Source organism: Trachemys scripta, chromosome 2 (genome assembly GCF_013100865.1).
Source record: "Trachemys scripta elegans isolate TJP31775 chromosome 2, CAS_Tse_1.0, whole genome shotgun sequence".
Classification (NCBI taxonomy): Eukaryota; Metazoa; Chordata; order Testudines; family Emydidae; genus Trachemys; species Trachemys scripta.
Window position 1 is genome coordinate 239,807,053 of NC_048299.1, and position 23,342 is coordinate 239,830,394.

Genomic DNA, 23,342 nt, shown 5'->3' on the forward strand with positions numbered 1-23,342 from the left:
CCCAGCAGGGAATTTGCAGTTAATCTGCACTCCATTGGTGTTTCCTAAATGGCACAAAACAAGCAGAACATCTCCTGTGAGCCTAAACTGTCTTCCAAGGAAATCAATGATGAAACTCTTACTAACTTCATTTGGAGCTAATATTGTCAAGTACAAAAAATATATTTATGATTATAAAAACAGAAGGAAAGCAGTACTTATCTGCACTTAACGGTCATTTTTCTATGAAGGTTTATATATAAGTTCAGACATGAAAAAAAAATGGGATAGACGTCTAATTTTGCAGCTGTGAACAAGACTCAATAAAGGGCCTAATTCTGCTCCAACTTATGCTGTGTGAATCAGGAGTAACCCCCTGGATGTTAATGAGTTACACCAGTGTAAAGGTGGTGTGAGGGAGAAGATTCAGTCACACCAATGGTTCCAGAGACAGACAGAGCTGTACATGTGCCGCACGGTTGTTAATCTACTTGTAGAACATTTACTAACTCGGTTTCCTCAGAACATTTCTGAAGGTAAAGTAATAAATAAAACAAACACAGAAACAAAACAGAAGTATTCCCTAAATTGTTAAATAAAACATCCCAGGAAAGTGCAGCACTAATGGGTCTGAAAAACTAAGCAGCAACGTCTTCTCAAGTGAAAGTGACATCATGTACACTGACTGGTTTAAAATTTTATGTAGTTACACACCACACATTTCAGATTAGCATAGTAACATGTCCTTCAGTTCTGTGCTTCCTTACACACAGCAGCTACAGGGCACTGCTCTGTTCCCTGTATTTATTAACACACCAGATCTACTTTAATGCTTTCCAAGCAGATGACAAGGGATGGTTGCCAGGTAAAGTAAGCAAGGATTAAAGCTACATTTCATTTGCCCAGTAACAATAGTTATCTGGCAACAAGTATTCGTTTTTCTTCCCCAAAACAGGTGATATATCCAAACTGTACATACTGAATTCATTTCCAAATTTAAATGTAAAAATATATAAACTCTGACTTCAAAACTGGAGTCCAAATGGTTTTACCACAATGGTGTGGTATGGGGAGATGATCTATTTTATAGCCTGTGATCACACGGTTACAAAAGCATTGGGGTGGGCTTTTGGGATGACACAGGAGTGCTTCTCCTGTAAAGGGAGGAAGCAGCTCTGCTTACACCCATACCTACCTTGGGACAATGTGACACACACCTTGGGGCTTGTGATCAAATTGTGTGCCAGCGAGTAGAGCTGCATGGAATATTGGTGATTTTTTGTTTATGTGCTGAGCTTTGCTTTGTTTGAAATTTCTTTGGCAACAAATGAAATGTCTTTATATGGAAGAACCAAGGGGGAGGGCAGAAGAAACCATGGAGAGACCCTGCCTACTCCAAGCCCTACCTCACCAACCCTAAGATCCTACTCATATACCTGGGGAAAGGAGGTCAGGAATAGGACTAGCAGAAAACAACAATTCCACTTTGTGAAAAATTAAGATTTCAAAAGTTGTTTTTATCCAGCATTGGAATGGAAAAGAGCCTGAGAAAAGTAAGTGGGGGGGGGGGGGGGGGGGGGGGGTGGGTACAGCAGCAGAGACAGAGGGGCAGCAACACCCCGCAGAGTAGCCAATAGGCTGGTGGTTGGGACATTCATCTGGGATGTACATGACTCAGGTTCAAGTCCTTTCTCTGCCTAATTCAGAGAAGGGACTTTCTCACATCCCAGGCAAGCACCCTAACTACCAGACTATACAGTTAGCCTTTCCCTGGCCCTATTATTTATTCAGGGGGAGACAGACTGACTTTATACCCTGCTGGTTAGGACACTTGCATGTCTCAGACAGAGCATGGACGTGAACCCCAGTCTCCTACATTCCAAGCAAATGCCTTAACCCCTAGGCTACTGGGTTTTCTCCATTCACTGGCCTTGAGCTGTTGGACTGGATCCCTCCAGAAATTCCTTCCTGGGCCTGACAACCTTTCCTGATGAAACTTTTGTTGCAACCCATATGTTTCCACAAAACATTTTGGATTCAATGAAACAGCACTTTTCAAAATAAGTTTGAGCTGTACATTTTTTGGCCAGCTCTAATCTGTAGCTGCTAAGAACTAGGGGATTAGGACATGTAATGCAGAGGGTTCTATTTCCTCTATCCAGACCAGACCTCAAGATTTCCCTCACCACCAACCTAAAGGAATTGGGGGTAACAACCACAAAGGCATGGACTGCGGGTATCGTAGGCATAGGAAGGCGTTCCGTTCCCAAACAACCTGACTTCCCCCTGCCCATGCTCCACCCCGCAGGCCCCATCCTGCCTGCTATTCAGTGGGAGAGGCAGGCTGGGGGCCGTGGTGCACCCCCGGGGCTATGCTGCGCCACGCCACCTGCCCAGTGCTGGGCCCAAGGCCATTCTGGCCACGCCGCCTGCCCAGCGCTGGGGTCACTCTGGCCGAGCCGCTTGCCCACCCGCCCAGAACTGGGGCTGGCAACTTGGTCGGGGGCATGCCGGCTGGGGGTTGGGCCTGGCGGCATGGCCCAGGCCCTCACTGACTGGCTCTCTGGGGCCGAGGGCACTAGCCTGGGGAGGGCTGGCAGAGGCCAGCGTCTACAGTGGGGGCTGGGCTCTGGTGGGCGGAGAAGGGGCGGGGCTCATGCAGAAGGGGCGGGGCTGGGGTGCTAGCCTCCCCAAGCCAGGGGTTCACCCACCGCCCATGCACAAAGGGCTCAAAGTGGGCAGGAGAGGTCTGGCTCATCCCCAAGCCTAGGTTCAGAGCTGGAGAATCTCCTCTGACCACTGGGATTTTAAGAGGGTCCAACTACCTGGCTGGCATTTTTACCATTTCTCTCAGTGCTAGGGCCATGGTAGGGGAGGGGGCAGCTGGGAAGCAGTGGGTCATGCGGTGTAATGGAGCCGGGATCATATCGCTAGAATGATAACCGAAAAGAGTTAAAATAAAATATAAAAAATTGTCAATGACCTGGCAATCAGTTTGGGATAGCTTATTACCTTGGTCCTACAAGCAACCAATGATGAGGCCTGCATTTTTACATGCTTGTGTTTAAAAATATGCCTCCCCCTTTCATAGAAGTATAGAAAAGAGATTATTTCAGTATAGGGCCTGCTCTAAGGCAGCCGTCTATGGAATATTTCAGCTGCCTGCATCCTATCACCCAGGATGCACCCAGACCAGGTGTTCAGCACAGCATATTAGATACATTCATGGAGGATAGGTCCATCAGTGGCTATTAGCCGGATGGGCAGGGATGGTGTCCCTAGCATCTGTTTGCCAGAAGCTGGGAATGAACAACAGAGAATGAATCACTTGATGATTACCTGTTCTGTTCATACTCTGGGGCACCTGGCATTGGCCACTGTTGGAAGACAGGATGCTGGGCTAGATGGACCTTTGGTCTGACCCAGTATGGCCGTTCTTATGTTCATATAACTAAGCGTACAGGTCAGATTCAGAATCATTTTGACCACGTTACAGAAGTAAGAAGGGATCCTGATTGAGGACAAAGCTGGAAGATCTGTCCAACTCTGCTGTTGCCAACATTTATTGTTTCATTAACTGATCATCATAACACACCAGTGCTTAGATACTATAGGGGTGGGAATGATTTAAAAAAAAAATGAAAATAGATGGATTAGAAAATCCTTCCTATAGCAGATTGAGTGCAGCACATAGGTCCTAAAGATCCCTAGTGCTTTGGATTTTATGGCGGGAAACAGGCAGCCTCATCTGCTGACACATCATAAAAAATGTGTGTGTGTGTGTGTATGCATGCATGCATGCATGCATGCGTGCACATGTGCTAACTGCAACAAACACTCTCCCCTCAGGCCCAAACTTCCCTCTCTTTTTTCCCACATACCCACAATTCCACTTTAAGTCACACACAACCTAAACTGGCTCTCTGTTCTGTTTCTGGACCATCTCTCATCTATATAAGGGGAGATAGGGACTCACAGTGGTATGCCCAGTAGTAGGCAAACCATTGACGTCCCCTCCCAGTTGGACTGTTTCCAGATAAATCTGCACCTGCTAGCTCCTCACCCTGGTGGGCAGATGCTTTCCTTACCTTGGCTTCCATTCTTCCTTTCTTTCCTTTAATCATTTGTTAGGAATTTTGTAGAAATTTCCAACTTTCACTCATCTCTACATTTGCTGATGCTTGATCCAATGCTAGGGCAGCCATTTCTGTTCTATCCTCCCTAAAACAGAGAAGTAAAAATTTCTGATGTGATGTTTTCTCTATTTTTTTAACTTATTACCGTTATGCTTCTGCTCCCCTCACCATGTATTCATTGATCCAGGTCCATGTCTTCTTTGTGCCTCTTTCCTGTTGTCTCCCTATTGCCCTCACTCCCCCATTAGTTTTTTCTCTCTTCCAGCTTCTCCACATTCTGTCTCCCATCTCCCTCTTGCTATATCCCTCACTTCCATTTTTTTTTTGTCTTTTCACCCACCCTCCTCAGCTAGTTTCCCCTCTCTGCTCTAAGTATTATTATACACAGTTTACAGATGGGTGGAGAGGCATAGCAAGGTTACGTAACCTACCCATCCCACATTGAGTTTATCGCAAACTGAAATGAGACTCAGAGTCCTACCTCAGCCTCTCCTGCTCTAACTACTAGACAACACTCCTCATTTGGGAATTTCAAGATCTGGAAATCCCTAGTATAATGGATATAGCAAAATGTTCACCTCCACCCATCTGAGAGAAAAATCCCAATGCATAGCTATAATAGAATCACAGGACAGTGATCTCACAGCTGAGAACTGCAGCCTTTTAAAAAATTGTTTAAATCAGTCTCTATGGTAGTAATTGTTTTTTACAATATTTTCACTTTGAGAAAAACCCAAGCAATTTTCACAACAGCTTAACTAAGAAGCTCAACAAGTGAGGAGCTACCTGTGCTGTCCCAGTCCACACCCTTACCGTTTACCTTCAATATGTTGATATCAAAGAAATTTTAAAATGGACCCTCAAAAAGTTTCCCTTCCTCCCACTTCAATTTTTGTTTGTTTCTTTAAGAAACCAACTTTTACAGAAAAATAAACACACAGAAGGGCTCAGGGCAAAGGTACATTTTGTCTACAGCTTTTATGAAAACATGTTTTTTCTTGTTAACACCTTGTTATATCCTAAAATCACAATACAGAAAAAAACTGTGAATGAGGCTATATGCATAGACATCTAAGCTTTCTAATGAAATTCATAAATCAGCATAGCTTTCCCCATATGGTTACCACTGGTATGTCATCAGAACTTCTTAATGCCTATCAACTTAACTGAGAGTTACCTGCGTACTCTCCTTTCTCACCACGCACTGTGCAGACAGCTGGAGCTGACACTTATAGTGGCAAACTATTCCCAACTGGGTGAAAAAATGAACAAAAGTGAGATATAATTGTCAAAGCCACAGGCTGAGAGAACCGTTTTCCACTAGAGATCACTTTTGCAATCCAACAGGCAGTAGTTTTTCAGGCAAGTAAAAACCACTAGACTTCATGGGTTTATTAAACTACTTAAAAGTAATGAATCTATATAGAGTCTGACTTTTTTGGGAGGGGGGAGAGTGTTTTAGAAAATAGATCACTTTATGATTAATATATTGGCATACTAACACAATGTTATTTTTATGAGTATTTTTCATGTGGCCTCTCAGGAATGGGCATGGCACGTTCCGTACAGGTTGTACTATCCTTTGGTTTAGAAGTCTCCTCATTACTCCCACCTAATTTACTTTCCACAGAACTGACTTTTTAATTCCTCACTGACCCATACCAGCAGGAGCCATTGGTTGCAGAATCAAGATAGGATCCCCATTACAGCTACAATGGAGCTCCAGAGGAAACGCCATTCCTACAAAACTGTTCTCTGGTGATGACCCAAAGCTGCATGTTGCTGCAAGGCTCTGAGCCATTACTGTAGAATACTGCATTGCTTTTTAATAAGTATTGGCAGCCCCGCAAAAGATCCTGGGATGCTTCTGAAACATGACTGCAGCTGTGCCTCTTTGATGGTTAATGAAATCCTCTTTCCCATGAGAAGACAGGTAATGAGGGCAGAAGGGCACTGGAAATTGTCAGGGTTTTAATTTTTTGTTTTGTTTGGCCAGAAGTAGAAAGGACGCAGTTTGAGACAGATATCCAGCCCTCAAGAGGCTCAAAGAAGAATCCACATTTTGGGTGCTTTATAGTAACCCAAACCTAATGTGAACTGGGAGATATGAATTCTTAATTATACTAAGCAACACAGATTCCCTAAAGCAGGATTTAGACCCACTTTAAGGAACCTTAACATTGCTAGAGTAGCAGAAAGATGCCTTAGTGTAACTGAGAATTGGGCCCTGAGCCTTTAGAGAATTAGGATTAGATGGGGCTGAACTAGGGCACTGGATTGAAATCTCTCAAAGCTTAGAAAAGTTCAGATCTGAATCTCTGTCTAAAAATTCTTACCCAGTTTATAATAGATTCACAAACACAAGACTGGATCTACAACTCCTTCAAACTTTGGAGAAGTTCAGCTACAAATCTGAACTTCCCAACATGAGCCCAATACTACCTAGTTTCTGTACAATAACCACTGGCCCCTGGAATGTCCACTTGGGATTGGTAAGGACAAAAGAAAAATGCTGGTGTTTTCTATTGAACTGAATGTATGCCTTCTTCAATAGCATCTGGGTGTACTGGGAGTCTCATATCTGAACGGGTACAATGTCATCGCCTGCTAGGGCTAATGCTTTCTTTATTTCAGACATGTTGGCATTATTTTTAGCACAGCAGGTGTGGAAAAGGTTGATTTTGAAAGAAAGAAAAATAAAACAAAAATAATGAATTATTTATGTCAGTTAAATCAAAATGTGCTCAATATAAATGTTTAATCAGGTTTTCACCAACTCCTCTCCATATGCTCTGTCCTGCTTGATGGCAGATTTCTAATGGAATCACTAAATATATCTTAATAGCTCAGTACATAGTATGATGCAACTATTTCTGCCCATAGAGTTTCTCCAAATTTGCATTAGACAGGTTAGAACAATATAAACAATAGGCAGCTGAAAGATGGTTTACAAGATCAATAAACAGCACCCATGAAATTTCAGCAAGCTTACAACACAGCATATACCCTATGGCCCTATCCAAGTTTTTATTGGGGGGGGGGGGGCACATGTGTAAATACACCAACAGACATGAAAACAGACATACAAAATTTGGATAAGGCCAACATGGTATTTTCTGGGTAGCAAACTTAAAGCTGCACTTATCTGAAAGCTTCCTGAATCAGCAGTGATAGAGATGTCACTAATCTGTTTCAAACCTTCATATTAGGTTTCTGCTTGTTCTTATTTCTTTGCCCCTCCCCAGTTTAACCTATAATTATCTTTTATAATTATGCCTAAAAATGAACATCCAGTGTGGGCTGTCACTAACCAACAGTGAGAGCAATCTATAGAACAAAACAAAACACCTACAAAGTTCTTCCTTTTCCAGGGTAGCAAGAGGTTGAAATGTAAGTGCTCCCCTTTCCAGGAGAATTTCAGTACACTCTTCCTTTTTATACATAGTAGCAGTGCCCTGCAGTTTAACAGAGCCCAGCTGCATCTGGTCTCCAGCCACTTAACCCTTTCTGGTCTGGCTCCTCACCCCTGCAGTCCTGGTAGAAAAAAAATGGGGTTTAAACTTTCTGGGAGCCTCCTGGGACATGCATGGATAGTACACCTCCCACCACTAAAAGAAGTGTAGGGAAATTGGGGAAGAAAAACATGTCTGAAAGGATTTTTCATCGTTGTAGTGAGTCTAACCTTAGAGAGCAGGGGTCTGTAGAATTTAATAGGGATGGAACTAATAATGTTCTATAGAAAGGTAATAGAGATTTACAGAAATTACTCTATACCCCTATACAGTTTAATAGAGAATAATCTCCCTTTTATAGCTCTTTTGAACTATCCTATAGAACTCTCTGTAGCAGGGATGCGATTCTCTGTGAAATTCTACATGGTGGTTCAAATAGCTTGTAAAAAGGTTATCCTACCATATGAACTTCTATTGGACTTTTCTTTAAGGAATAATGGGCTGTATTCATTAATGTTTCTCTTATAGTCTGTGAAATGTAAATAAGAGGTGAATATTTATGGACATTTGTGACATTACTACAGCATTTAATACCTTTTATACCAAATTATAGATTCAGACAAAGGTTAGAAATTAACAGCTTTGCTGAAAATGTCTAAATATTTATGAAGTTAGCTACACTTACAGTAGGAATAAATTTGCAAATTTTACTTTTTTAACATATGAGTATATATGAATTTTTGAATGATGTATCAAAATTAGTAGTCAAGGCATATATTCCCTTTGTGACTCATTTTACTATTTCCATCCACCTTCACCTCATTCATTTCTTTATTTCTCTTCTCTCTAAAGGAACTTTTCTTTTACCTTTTAATATTTTCCCCCTTCATTATTTCCCCTCCCCTCCTCTCTGTTCTTCTCTTCATCTTCTTTCTTCACTCTTTATCCCAACCACCCCAAATCCTGCACTCTCCCCTCCCCGCAAACCCTCGCTCAGTCTACATTCCCTCCTGGACCTGTGTTTTTTCTACATAGAGTAAAATCTTTCACTGTCTATCTTTAACCACTGTCTATCATGCTCTTAAATGGTATAGTTTTGCAAGTCATGTGATCCTGAGTAACTGTGACTGTTACTAACCAACCTTAAATGGTTTATAAAATGGATAAGATACATAACCACACATAAGAATAAGTCTGACATCCTATCCAGCAGAGGGCAATGGCACACATGCTACATGTCAAGTCTCTTGATTATAGCAATCCATTTAATACCAATTGCCTCATCTCCTACTCTGTCAGAACCAGCACCAGCAAAGTTAGTGGGGGTCATGTAAATGTGACTGGTGCTACTCTCCAGTTCCCCTTATAGCTATTTACACAAGCCTCTGCTGTACCCAGTCTGTCACTTCAGACAGCACATTGCTCAGCCGTCATCATGATGAAAACCTTTCTCACTATTCCTGTTGCTCTTTTCTTCAGCCATACTGTGGAATGTACGCACTAAGGCAGGGTGGAACAGTCCAGAAGAACGAAGAAGAACCAGCCCAAAGCTTGGCCCTGAAACCACACCTCTCTTATAGCTCAGATCAGTGCAGAGAAATAACCAACCTTCCAATCCCATCTAAGGTTTCTTCTGTCCCCAACAGCTCTTTCTACCTTTGCTTATATACTAGCAAATCCTTTTGTGAGGCCTCAGCAGGTTGGGCAGCCTCTTCTGTGCTGGATACTTTCTTCAAATCTCTTACGCTCTAGTGCTTCCTCCACATGAGAGACACACAATTCATTGCTTCATGATGTGCTTCTGACCCAGGGAAGCCCTAGAGCTAGGAGAGTTGAAGACAGCTGCTAGTCTGGCAGAAACTGCCAGGTTTGCTGAGACCCTGCAATGGATCCAGAACATCAGCAAAAGGAAAAGGCCCTGGGGGAAGAACAGACCTCAGATCAGGTTTGAGTGAAAGGGAGGGGGAAGAGAAGCATCAGGGAGGGAAATGGATAACTTGAATCTCTGATTCCAGGCCAGGGAGATCAGCTGGAGAGCTGCTCATTCTTGGAGAGTGGAAGCTGAGCTGGATTAAGGGTTACTTTGCAGAAGATGGGAAGAGAGGGATGTACGGAAGGATCTGATTGGGTTGGGAAGGGAACAGAGTGGGAGTTGGCAAAGCACAGGTTTCAAAAGATTCAGATCATTTCCTTTAAACTCACCCATTATTTAGTACAAAAACATACACAATTCTTAATTCTTTATCCATAGTGCTTCATTTACACTTTAGTACCATTATCCATTTTGTTTCTACTCATTTTTCATCTCTCTCTCCAACGTGGTCCCCTGTAAAAATTCACCAATTACCTTAGAATACAACATAATGTAACCCAAGTATTTACCAGTCTCCCCTAGATGTGTCTGACCATAAATATATCAAATACAATGGAAATACTGAAGTAAAATGAGTTATTATCTAGGATAAAACTGGCATGATAAGGGCATTTGCTTCACCTATCTCTCTACCTGTACAGGTTATCTATCTAACTCTCGGTCTTACAGTTAACTACTATCTTTTGTGTTCACTCCTTTACAAGTCCTTCCTGGGGCTTCATGAAGAAAACATCACTGCTTACATTTCCCTCTGTAGCAGGTGGTCACCCACTCCAGCTGTAAAGGGCTTAAAACAGCCCAGGAAAGGGCTGTGGCTGGGAGCAAGCAGTTACCAGGCTGAATGGGGAAGCAGGCTCAGCTGTGGCCATGCCCCAGTCAGGGCTCAGCTGGCCCTTATAAGAGGACAGTGGGCCAGAAGTAGAGTTAGTCTCTCTGCCTCTAGAGAGGGAAGGGTCTGGCTGCTTAGGAGCTCACAGGGTACCCAGAGTGGAGCAGGGCTGGGGGAAGTCTAAAGGAGCTGGGGAGCTCTGGCCTGGAAACCTCCTAGGCTGCAGGCCTTGTTAAAGGCCCAGAAGGGGTACTTGGGTTGCAGAGGGCATCCCAGGGGTAGGCTAAGGCAGCAGGTCCAAACCCTGCTTGCCTGTGATGAATGGCTTGTACACTGCAGTCTGCCCCAGTGAATGGGGGCTAGATAGTGACTAGCAATAGCCTGATACTGAGGTGAGGTGGGGATAGTGGGTAGAGGTTCCCCTGGGTGGGGAGACCCAGATACTGTGGGGGTACTGCCAAGAGGCAGCCTCCACCAAGAGAAAGGGGCACTGGGGTCCAGGAGGGACATGGGGGCAGTGGCAAGGCGAGACACTGGCCAGTAGAGGGTACTCCTGGGTCAAAGAGCTAATTCCCAGGCTGACTGACAGGAGGTGCCACGCCGGTGAGTTGGCGCACTGCTACACCCTCCCATTTTTTGCATATGATGTATATAAAATCACATACTGACACAGCATCCCTCCTCACTACTTTTTGTGATATAACAGTACTACAGAATCTTTTTTTCTCTTCCATCCTGATCCTTCCTTCCTTTCCCTCGGTCAGAAATGTGCACATTTCAGTGAATGAATGTCAGCCCAGATTTTTGTTTTGTTTCCCATCTGATTTCACTTACCTTTAGAAGAAACATACATTAATGTCATTTTGTAAATAAATAAATAAATGTTTTGCAAATATCAAAGTGAATACAACTTGAATCACCTTTTTGTCTCCTGAACTCCTTTTCAGTAGCTTTTCTATTCCAAGAAAATGAAGACATTAATCCTCAAACTGCTGAGTATTTGTGGTCATTTTAATGCCTCTTCCTACTGTAGTACTACAAATTAATTGCACTAAAAGATTATGACCTGATTCTGTACTAATAATACTTTCTGCACTAAATAAAATGAGCTGGAATCATGTTAGTTCATTAAAATAAAAAAGAACTGAGTTGAATTGGCCTCAGCAAACTTTAGTCTGAGCAGTGCATTTTTTATTTTCAGAAAGAATCTGGAGAGCTGAGGCAGTCTGTTTGGTCACCTGTACCATATGAAACTGTGGATGCAAACAATAGACCTGCTAAAATTGGAATATTTTGTGGCTGCTGAGAGCACCTGTCACTCACTGTAAAACTTTTTATTTTTTAACTAAAACTGCCCTCCATTTCCTACAACAGCTAATCACCATGTAGTCTTTATTGATTTTTCATCATGTAATATTCACATCAAAGCATTCTTGCCATGCTGATCCTTTTCAGAGTATAACGTAGGAAGGTTAATAGTTGAAGGTCAGCCCTCATCTCTCACCACCTTGTCTGCTGCCATACTTGGTAATAGTAAATGTTCCAGCTGGTGTGGGGGAAGTAGCCTAGCATACACTATTTGTGTGCCTAGCAGATGTAAAAAGCCTGGTGCAGTGATCTGGGTGCACCTGTTGGTTTGTCACCATCTGCTAGCCAAAATGTTAAAAAGCCACACCCTTAGACAGCCAGCTGAAGAGAACTTAATCTCTTCCCTACAGGCTTCAAAACACAGACCACTGAACACGTCTTACAATAGAGGAAAGGCGAACACAAAGGCACAAACTGTCTGAACTAGGCCTCAGGGGGAACCTAATCTGCTATCATTGTAGGGTTTTGTTTCTTGTGCTAACAAGAAAGAGCTCTTTAAATAAATCTAGATAGTTATTACCTGATAAGAAAGCATGTTATAAACTGCCAATTTTTTTTAAAAAAGAAAGGTATTAGGTTAACATGGATACTAATATTAAGTAAATTAAGCTGCAGTGGTATTTTTGAAGACTATTTAGTGATGTGGAACTATTGCAAGGAAGCCGGTGTTAGCACTAGCAGCTAATGGGGATGACTTGTAAGCTGAATATCACAATACTTGCTTTGGAAACTGGAGACTGTGTTTAGCACATGCCGTGACTTTTTCCTATAAACAATTACCTAACTTCCTAGTGTAGCTCAGAGCAACAGAAGCATCAACACCCTCCAAAAAATGTACACTATGTGAAACCTGTCACAGAAATACATAAAAATACCTTTACCACTGAACAAGCTCTATGCCAACACAAGAAATATACCAAGAACATGATAAATCCTCACTTATTTAAAAATATTCCAATATTTCAGACGTTTCCCAATCAACTGCCTTAATTACCCAGAATAAAATTTTGTATGCTGCAAAAATCAGCAAAAGGCACATATAAAAGCTCTGCATGTTTGGATATAATTTCAGAGAAGGGGTGCTGCTCACTTTTAGTTTAGTGTCCAGTAATTATTTACAGAGTAATTAGGAAGGAATAGCATAGAATTAAAAAATGGAAAGAATAGGCTGAACATTCCTGATACTGAGCCCAATCTTGAGTACTCCCTCTGTATGGTATATTAGAAAATGGTTAAAAAAAGACAAGCAATAACTTAAGTGTGTTCCTGATCCTGCTTGCAGGCTAGGGGGTTCTGAGGGAAGCCATGTGATCTTGGTAGACTGAGTCAGTCAGCAGACAGGCAGTCTGGAAAGAGCCTGCTTAAAGCAAGGTGGGATGAGTTGTCCTCCTCTGCCTGAAGGACAGCCTGTTTTCTATTTGTTTGGGGGTTCTTATATGTTATCATGCTGAAGTCTAAGAAATAAAGCAGAGTTACATTGCAACTTTCCAGCAAGACTATTTATGTTTTTATCTAACTTGTCTGTGCATGTGGGCTCTGAACATAACACTGTGAAGTACAGAGCATTCTCAATTTCCACAGACTTCAGTAACAGCTGCCTCACTTTCTGGCTTGTCTGCTTCTTCATCAGGCATTTCTGAGCTTTATCCCATGTTGCTCCCCACCAAAATTTGTAAAGCCATCACCTTATCCTCTCTTAAATCCCTCCTTAAAATCCATTTCTGCCAAGTTGCTGCCATCTGGCATTGGTTAGACTAGGAGGTATATTTTTCTGCTATACTCTGTTACCTTGTCTTCTTGCTTCATTTGCCTGTTTTGTCTCCCTGTTGAATCCTGCTGAGACCTAGATTGTAAGCTATCTGAAAAAAGGGACTTGCCTTCTATGTTATTTGTCAGCATGGCACAATGGAGCTCTGATTTTTGACTAGCTTTTCTCAGAGCTTTCCTGATACAAATATAATACATAAAATAATAATGTTGCAAGAGCTGCTTATCACCTATGAGATATATTAGCCATAAGGAATATTCTTCAAGAGGAAATAGTGGAAGTCTCATCACTTGAGATATTTAGAACTAGAGTGGACAAAATACTGGAACATGTACAATAGGGGAATAATCTTTTATTGGCAGGTCTTTTCCATCTCTAAATTCTCTGAAGCCACCTAAAGGCAAACGCTGGGTGGAAATTTATTAAATTACTGTGAAACAATCCAAATTTAACAAAAATTAAATATTAAAATATAAATTACAACTTCTCTCTTTAACATATGTACAAGATAATTCAGAAAAAAACATTAGAATGAATCCTTCTATTAAATTAGTAGTAATGTCCAGTGGCTACTTTTCCATTTATACTAATGCTGAGAAACATGAAAGGCTCGCTTTGTAATTACAGTGTTTCTTTCAAGAGGTTCCAAGGACACTTAAGGTAGATGTGTCTGTGTCTAATCAGCTGGCTTCTTTTTTCTCCATTTCATATCAAAATACAGTTACCAAACCAAACCAGCCCTTTCATTTTGACTTTACACTACAATATAGTTCAATTTTAAAGAATGCTGAAGGATCACAGATCTGTATTAACACCTTTAAACTAACCATAGTGCATTCTCTTAATTTAATGGTTTCACTTCTGCCCTTAAGCAATATGTATGTGGTTTGTAAACTTGAGACATGCTACCTTTAGGCAACAGGCAAGCTCTTTACAAACATTAAAGTAGGCAGCATATGGTGGCACTATGCAATATGGAAATGTTCTAAAGGTACACGTTTCCATCCTCAGTTGTACAACCCCGGTTTTAAATAAAACATAATGTCATATGGTTTATGCTTAAATACTGCACTAGAAAATACTGGTTATATGGTCATCTTCTAAACAGTAAAGGAAACCATTTACACATGTGCAGTTGGAAATCCACTGTTTACATACATACACACACATACACAGGAGTCACCAACTACCTTTCAACACATTAAAATGCTAAAATTGGACACAGTTTATGGATTTGCAACCGCTTGCAAGCTCATGGGGTTTCCTTTTTTGTTTTTATTTTTAATCACAGAGATATAACAGCAGGGTATTTTTTGTTTGTTTGTTATCAATGCATATGTGTAACTCTTAAACCAGGCATTCCCGTCTCTCCATCCCATTTTTCTGCTTCTGAGACCAGCTGGACCATATTAGTCGTGTCAAAGCAAGTTGTGGAACATAACATGCAATTCAGCACAACATTACAGTAGAGGTGAATCTCTTTTATTAGAAGGGCTATCAGTATTACTGCTCTGGAACTCTGCTATCTCCTTAAGACTACTCTTATGTACATGTATATCTCAATAACACTTACTCATAACATAAATTATCCTATGGTCACAAGGGACAATAGATAAATGTGTTTTATTATTCACCAAGGGCCTCATCTTGTAATTTACCATTGATTTGAGAAGAAGCAGGATTGGGCCCTGAAAAAGAGGATAGTGATTTGATTGCACTGGCACATATACTGGCAGAGTGTCTTGGGAGTCAAGAGTACTAGGCCTTATTCCTATCTCTGGTACTCATTTACTGTGTGACCCTGGGTGGCTCATTTAACCGATCTGGTACAGAGCCTCAGTGTCCCATCTACAAAATGGATAATGAGACACTTTCCCTACTCTAATATTTTGAGATCTAGGGGTGAAAAGTGTCATAAATATAAATCAGGTGTACCAGGTGAGGCCAGTATGTCAGGCTGTGGTTGAGTTTTACTCCCAAGTACGTGACAACTGTATGAAATAGTAGTAGCTATCCTTGGACATGGATCCTTGGACATGGGTTGATTGGCAAGATGATTGTTTAAATAGAAAGTAGGTGGCACTGTCTTGGTTTCATTGAGAATTAGTCCCCATTGCTAGAGGTAAGTGATTAACACATCTATGTCTGGGCCTGAAAATGAAGATTTCTTTCCATATTATTTTAGTATGAAAACTATCAGGAACCTTCTGGACAGCAGACACTTCAGTCCTTAATACACATGTATTGCCCTGATGTTTGCTCCAGCAGAATACTGCTCTGCGATCTGGGTACTCAGTTGCCACACATCTTGTCAACATGGAACTGACAGTTGGCCATTCATTTAATTAGTGGCTGCTTGAATTATACACCAACCTCCAATCTGTAGGTCCTAGTCTAACCCACACAACTTCTGAGTGTGGTGTTCTGTCCCAACTAGTGGCACCAAGACCACTTAGAGAGAGTTAAATGAGTCGGCTCTACAGCCTTAGCTAAGGGCCAGTTGACTTTTAGCTCATGCGCTAGAGGCTCATGCACTAAGCTCCAGAGGTCTCAGGTTCGATCCCACCCACTGACGACCAGGTCTGTCGGTGTTACACTAGCACACACAGCTCTGCCAGATCTCAACAAGATGCCATTACTGTTAAGTCTCCTGGAGAGATGTAACATATGAAACCAACTTATTACATTGGTTGATTGATGCCCCATTCTCAGACAGGAAACACAACACAAAGCCAACTGGAAGGTCTGCTTGTATTCAGGGGTGGAATCTCATTCCTGCAGACTGTGGCGTGACACTCCAGTTCATCTCTTGACACCCTTTTGCTACATCAGCTCATGCGCTCCTGGATGAGAGTGCTACTGGCCCTTTACTATGCACAGATGATCAATGCTACCAAGGGGCTGAAAATCTACATCCTTTCAGGATGTAAGCCTTGGTGGGGAAGGAAGGCTAACACACTAAGTAAATTCAAGAGTCCATCACAGCACCTGCCGCCTTGTCCACTTGATCGTAAATCCCAGAACAGGTTCAGTAAGTTACTCTCTGGCTCATCCAGAGTTGCTGCAACTATGCACTGGCTTGGTCTGGCTTCCTCCTCATGCTGTGGCAGTGGGGCAGGGCTGCAGATGATAACTCATGTGGTGAAACAGGGCCCAGTCCAACATCTGGAGGGTTTACAATGCTTTGTCTCCCTTGATACAGAGGCTATCCACTTGTTACAGAATCTGGGCACTGAGCTCCAACATCTGCATCTGAGAGGAGGAGAAGGGCCAAATATCTTTGCTCTGGCGTCTAGCCTACTCTCTTGCACAGACAGAAAAAAGAGCTTTAACTTTCTGCTCACTGAAAGCTAAAATCAGTTCCACTAGCTGTAAGTCAGACTCTTGTCCACCTTGGTCTTTTACACAAATAGTCTGGTTATGATGCCAGTACTGACAGGCATCAACACCAGCTCACTATCACCAGGGGATGGAGCTGCATGTCAACCATCCCTTGACTATGAAGAGGTCCAGCCTTTCACCTAATAGCCATTTCTTGGTCTTGCAGAGCTTGCTAATTTCTGTCCAGTCTCTCAAAGTTGCTCTGTTTGGCAATTTTATTAATAAGGGGGCAGAGTCCATTTAAGGTATACTTGTCACCACTGATACTCTGAATACAGTCCATTCTGGGTTCAAGTCTTTCTTTGTCAGGGTTATGATAGATCAGGGGCATTAATGGGATTCTTGCTTTTTTTAGAATGGGGTCACCTAGCCCATGTGGTTATGCTGAATCTTTCATTGCGAATTTCATTGACCAGGGTTGTTGCTTTGGTGACTAAGAGATGTTGCTGGTATTTCCAGAACAGCCTTTTAGTGGTTCTAGTTATATCTAGAAGTTGAGTCAGTTGGTAATAATAGACCATGGTATAGTCACAGCGGGCTTTTTGATGTGGCATCCTTCAGGGATCTTTCCGGTCTCCTATTTTAGTTAGCATTTATAAAAGGCCTTTGGCTGATATTTATTAATACTGGCAGAGTATTATCAGTGCATTGATGATACACAGGTATACATTCCTTGCCCTGTAGACCCTGCAAATTAATTCCATAGTATGGAAGAATATTTGAATAATATTCTTCCTCATCTTGCACTTCTTCTTGAACCCGTTTAGAGTCACTCAACAATAGGAAACTCTTTTGTATCCCCATTTGTGGAGGAAATCCAGTTAGAGAATCCTACCTGTTGTTGCCACTTTTGATCACACAATATTCATGAAAAGCAAAGGACCAGATATAATTTTTGTTATTATTTGCACAATCTATACAGCCAGTGCTGTTATATATTTTGCAATGACCTCAAAACAGTAACACATGACCTCATATTTTCATGTCACATTTATTGCAATTTCCATTTTTCAAGCCTGACATGAGTTTAGCTTTGATGCATTCAACTTGTCCAGAATACAGTACCACTTTAGATAATTAGCTGGCACAATTGTGATAACATTACATCCTGTGATCTGCGTGTGACCTGACCATAAAATAAGATTGATTGTAATTTGGCCTACTCTGTTTTAGACTCTGTCTATATTTAAGACTTCTGAAGCAATATCCTGATGGGTATCTGAGCTCTGTCCCCTTTTGGACATTGCATAGTCAAATCTCAGCTTTGTAGCCATACGAGCACAAGAACTGCCTTACTGGGTCAGATCATGGTACATCTTGTCCACTATCCTGTCTCCAACAGTGGCCAATACCAGAGCTTCAGGGGGACTGTACAGAAGAGAGCAATTATGACGTGATACACCCCTGTGTTCCACTGCCTTAGAGAGTCACTCTGAGCATGAGGTTGTGTCCCTGACGACCTTGGCTAAGAACCACTGTTCACTCCCTTTTTCAGATCATAAATGAATATGTGGAACAGCACATATCAAAGCCTGTCTTTGGTCCAGTGGGCCATAGATGTGAACATCTCTCCCCCTTTTGAAAAACCACTCAAGCGTTATTTGTGTATTTTTTATTAAGAACATTGATAGCCTTATGTGTATTATTTTCCAGTGCTCCCCATTCCTTTCTTTTATTTATTTTTGTATTTGACTCCTTGTTTATTTTTATCTAGGGCTTTTAATAGGGTTGTTGTAGGCATGGACCAGATCCTTAGCTTGTGTAAATAGGTGCAGCTCAATTAAATTCAAGTGAGCTGTGCCCATTTATATCTGCTATGGACCTACTTTTTATTATTACTGTAATGTATAGCACCCTGAGTGCGGGAGGCAAAGGCAGAGTGGGGTTACTTCATAAAGAACTGGACCATCTTCTGACCTGGACTGAAGTCAAACTAATTAGATCAAGAAAGGTCATTATTAATAACAATGGGAGTTATGGAATCTCACTGACTTCACTCAGAGCAGATTGTTCTTAGCACCTCCGAGGAGGCATTCAGCACCTTTTAGAATTGGGTCCCAAGAATGAATTAGACCTTTAATCATATAGATATGCCAGAAAAGTAAAATGTTGTCTACAGTGTTGGTGTAGCAGTATTGGTCCCAAGATACACGAGAGACAAGGTGAGTGAAGTAATACCTTTTATGGGACCAACTTTTTTGAAGACCTCTGTGTAGCTCGAAAGCTTGTCTCTTTCACCCACATAAGTTGGTCCAATGAGAGATATTATCTCATCCACCTTGTCTCAGAAAAGTAATATGGCTATTTCCTCTCTCTGTGGACAGCGATATGCCTTAGGTTTTCTTGGTGAAGGCTTTTCTGCTCTATGCCATGAAGCATCACTGTTCATGATATTATGTAACATTAGAAATATGCTTCAATACATGGATTATATTGAAAAACTCAGTCACGTGAAAAATGGGTAAATTCCAGAATAATTAAGAGGCTCTATCATCTTTACTAATGGTCTGTCATATCTTATTCCACATGTGGTTTCACTGAAGTCAATGACCATGATTCTTATTTATATTAAGGTCCTTTTAAACTTCTCTGGCAGTGTAAAAAGACCTTAGGATAAATGGGAAAGGGGTGGGGTGGAGAGTCAAGCTCATTGAGAGTAAGGCTGGAAGAATAAAATAATTGGAAATTCAATTACAACATTTTTCTGAAAATTAAAAGAAAAAGCAATAGGTGCTGCTGAAACTTCCCTTTGTTGATGGAACACAACCTAAACTACACTGTTGAGTTATCTGGCCTTTTGGTAAACTGTCCAAAATCCAAAAATTGAGAAGTTTTGCTACTGTGTAAAGCTGTCTGTTCAGCTCTAACTAGAAGAGATTGTTTCAACCTAGTCACAATTCACACTAAGCTAGCCAAACTATAATTACATTGGGCTATATTTTCAGACAAGTGCATGATTGCATGCACAATTGTGGTGAATAGGTGTGGAGATGACCAGTTGGATGTGTAACTGATCATGTGTATGCAATTATTGTGAATGTGAATACAAAATATGGTAATTAGGTACGACAAATATAACAATACATGAAAATTAGACACAAACCGTCTTAGTCACATTTTAGTCAGCCAAAAATCTGAGTTGAGTAAAGTTTTGGCAAAGTCAGAAACCACACAAAACTTGCTTGATTTCAGATTTTGCTACAAACTCCAACCAGGTTAACAAGACATTTGTTTAGGTTCTCAAAACTTTAGAGTGTGTTTGGCCTGGATTTATGTTTTCATCACTGAATCATGCTGGTTTCATGGCTCCATTCCAAGGCCTCAGCCAGGAATCAGGTGAAACACAACACTTCTGAATGAGTTTTGATTCGAGGCTGTGGGATCAAACATGAAACTCAAATACAGCTCAGAGTATGTAAACTCATGTAATATGGTAAAAGACACACTATATTTGGAATGCTGTGTAGCAGTAGTTTTAATTACAGTACTTTTTAATACAGAAAATTTATTCTTGAATGAACTACCCAAGATCCCTAACAGAAAGATGGGTATGTCTTTGTTTGGAGAGCGAAAAGAAAAGATGGATGGTAGCACCTCAATGTTTCTCTCATTTACTAATAATAAACAAAATTCCACATGTGCTGTATTCTAGATCCATCAAATATGAATACCCGAGAAATAATCAAACTTAACCTCAAAGTTGTTAAACAATATCATGACCATGGTACCAGCAGCATATATTTCTTCTTGCAAATGTCTCAGTGCTATCTGGCTTTCATAAATCAGATCAGAGAACCACAGAAACTAGAGCTAGAAGAAACCGATTATGCTATATAGTCCAGCACAGTTTCATTGAAGTATATTTTCTACTGTTTTGTCAACTGGACCAAGTGATGAGGTTTCTACAACTTCCCTTGGGAGTTTACTGCTTAGCTTATTATGCTGCATTATCTGGGAATTTTTGTCTGATATTCAACCTGAATTTTCTCTTCCTTAATTTTACCCCATCACTGCTTATAATACGCCTCCCCCTTGCACCAACCATAAATAATTAATCTCTCCCATTGGATGTTACATCTTTAATGATTTTAGCAAGAATCAAAAAGGAGCTGGGCATTTCTATGGCTAACAAGAATACCCAGAGTTGTTATAGATAAGGATAATAAAAATTTTGGAAGGGAGATAAAACCTCATGCTTGAGGGCTTAGGCTAATCTCTTACTATTAGGAAGAGACTTTCATGGTAGCAGCTTGTCCCATAGCTGACAACTGAAGAATTTCTTGTACCTTCCTCTGAAGCATCTGCTGTTTGCCACCCTCAGAGGCATATATTGGATTAAATGGACCTAGATAGCAAGTCCCATGTTCCTATTAAATAGATTTGTGAGTTTCACGAGTACCACAATTTTAAAGATACAAGTAATTATTAAAATGAATTTTTAAATGTGATTGACAGGGCTGGAAAGATTGACAGAGAGGAAAGGAAAGGAAAAAAAAAGCTTGGTACACATACTGACTTTTTGTGTGTGGGGGGAAAGCTACATTTTCCCCACTTAGACACACAAATACTTGCTACCTTCTGTATCTGTTCTGCAAATTCTAAATTAACAATTTAACTTCGATTTACTGTTGATAGAAGTCTGGAGCTGCACATCAGCTTGTCCCACTGTTCTCAGCACTAAAAGTCCATAGTGTCTTATCAAACTTGAAATTCTTCCCCACTCTCTATAGTCCCTGATAATATCCTGGACATGTACCTTCATCTATATTCATGAGAGTGCAGATGCAGCCAAATTAGTGGCAGCAAAGCACATTTTACACTGTAGAAAATACAATCTGGCTTTTCTGATTTTTTTTTGGTATGATAAAAGTTTTATTTGAAAAAATAAAATCAGAGAGTAAGATTTAAATTCAGCACCACCCGTCATAAGAGTCTGTTTAAAAATGCACAGCTGGCTTGATGATGAGTGACAAATCAAAAGTCAGAGTGAAACTTCCCGATCATCTGAGCCCTTGCCACCCGATTAGCAGAAGAAAAACAGGGCAGATGGAGGGAGATGCAGCAGTTCGGAGGGAACAGATGGCCACTACGAACTTGATATATGAAATTAATAACACTTTCTCAAATACAATTAGTAGCAGGAATACATTACCTGAATTTTCATAACTGTGAGAAAGCTGACATTAAAATGAGGTTTTTCAGATTAACAGTTGATATGGCATTGATATTTGGAGGGAAATAAAAAAAATATATGGAAAACAATGACCTTTCTGCTTTTTTGTGTTGCAACGGATTATAGATGCCCCGCCATCTGAAGCCTGCATTAATATGCTGCAAGGTTGTATAGTTTGAAATTCCCAAGATATGTGATTCTTTTATTAAGATTTTTTAAAAATCTATTTAGTGCCATACACAGAAGCCATGAGGTTTCATATAGCGTCTGTTCTGCCAAATGAACCTGCAGCGCAACACAAGCTTATTCTGTCTTTATGGCTCGGGGCTTGTCAGTCCATGTTTTTTTCAGAAGTTGACTGGTGGTTTGGATGCTCAGTTTGAGATCTCTTAAAGGGTCTCAATTTTTAGAGGATGGGTTTTCAGCACTTTCTGACAATCAGGTCCATACAAAGTTGGTCATCCAAAAATCACTAGCCAATTTTGAAAATCTTGTCCTCCTCCCCACTTTTCTGGATATTCTATACATATGTCCATAGAGTACAGAAGCAGTAAATTCCAAGGGGAAAAAAAACCCCACATTTTGAAATCATGCTTCTGCTTTGGGCAGAAACAGCTTTAGAAAGCCTCATGTTAGCCAGCCCAGTAGATTACACAGATACACAAGAAAGCAAGGCTTGAAGTACTCCTCTTGGCACTCTCACTGCCTGGGTGGGTGGATCCCAGGTGTCTTGCATGACTGCCTACAAGCTTTGGCATCTAGAGGAGGATGATTTAGTAGGTGTTTCTTTAATCACATCGACCACCAGCTTATTCATAAAACAGTGGTGGCAGAATTACAGGAGATGCTCTTCTCCCAGCCCAGAGGAAAGTGTTAAAAAGAAAAGTAATAAAACCAATACTGACACTTGTTGCCCTAGGAGAAGTAAAAATCATTGTCCTCAAGTGAAAAATGTCCCTTCCAGAATGTCAGATTACAGGCATGTGTACACATACATGAACTATTGAAAGAATTATCCCCCACCCCATACCCCATGAGCAATATTTTACTGCAATGTACAAGTCAATATCTGAATAGATACTTGGGGCTAAATTTTATTCTCTTTTACAGCACTTATACAGCCAGATTCTGGTCTCAGTTAAAGAGGGAATTTCAGGGAATAAACAAAAGTGGAAGCATATGACCTAATTAAGAATTCATCCCTAGGATGGTCTGAAATAATGCCATTCTAAACAAAGTGTATTTAATTGGTTGTTCTGTGCAGAATGTTCTTGAAAAGTTGGTGATCCCCTATTGCCTGATTCCTGAGATAGGGAGGCAATGAAGTTGTGTTTCTTCCTACAGTGATACACAGTCATTTCTATGTCTCTCCTTTTCATGTTT

The 23,342-nt window shown here is 41.0% G+C and overlaps 1 long non-coding RNA gene across 1 annotated transcript in view; it reads right to left on the reverse strand.

Moving 5' to 3' along the window:
- The window catches only part of LOC117871667, a 253,284-nt gene that overhangs the window by 155,112 nt on the left and 74,830 nt on the right, over positions 1 to 23,342 (reverse strand). Inside the window, exon 3 of the long non-coding RNA XR_004644323.1 lies at positions 4,068 to 4,200. This is a non-coding gene — a long non-coding RNA (uncharacterized LOC117871667). The remainder of the gene's footprint in view (positions 1 to 4,067; positions 4,201 to 23,342) is intronic.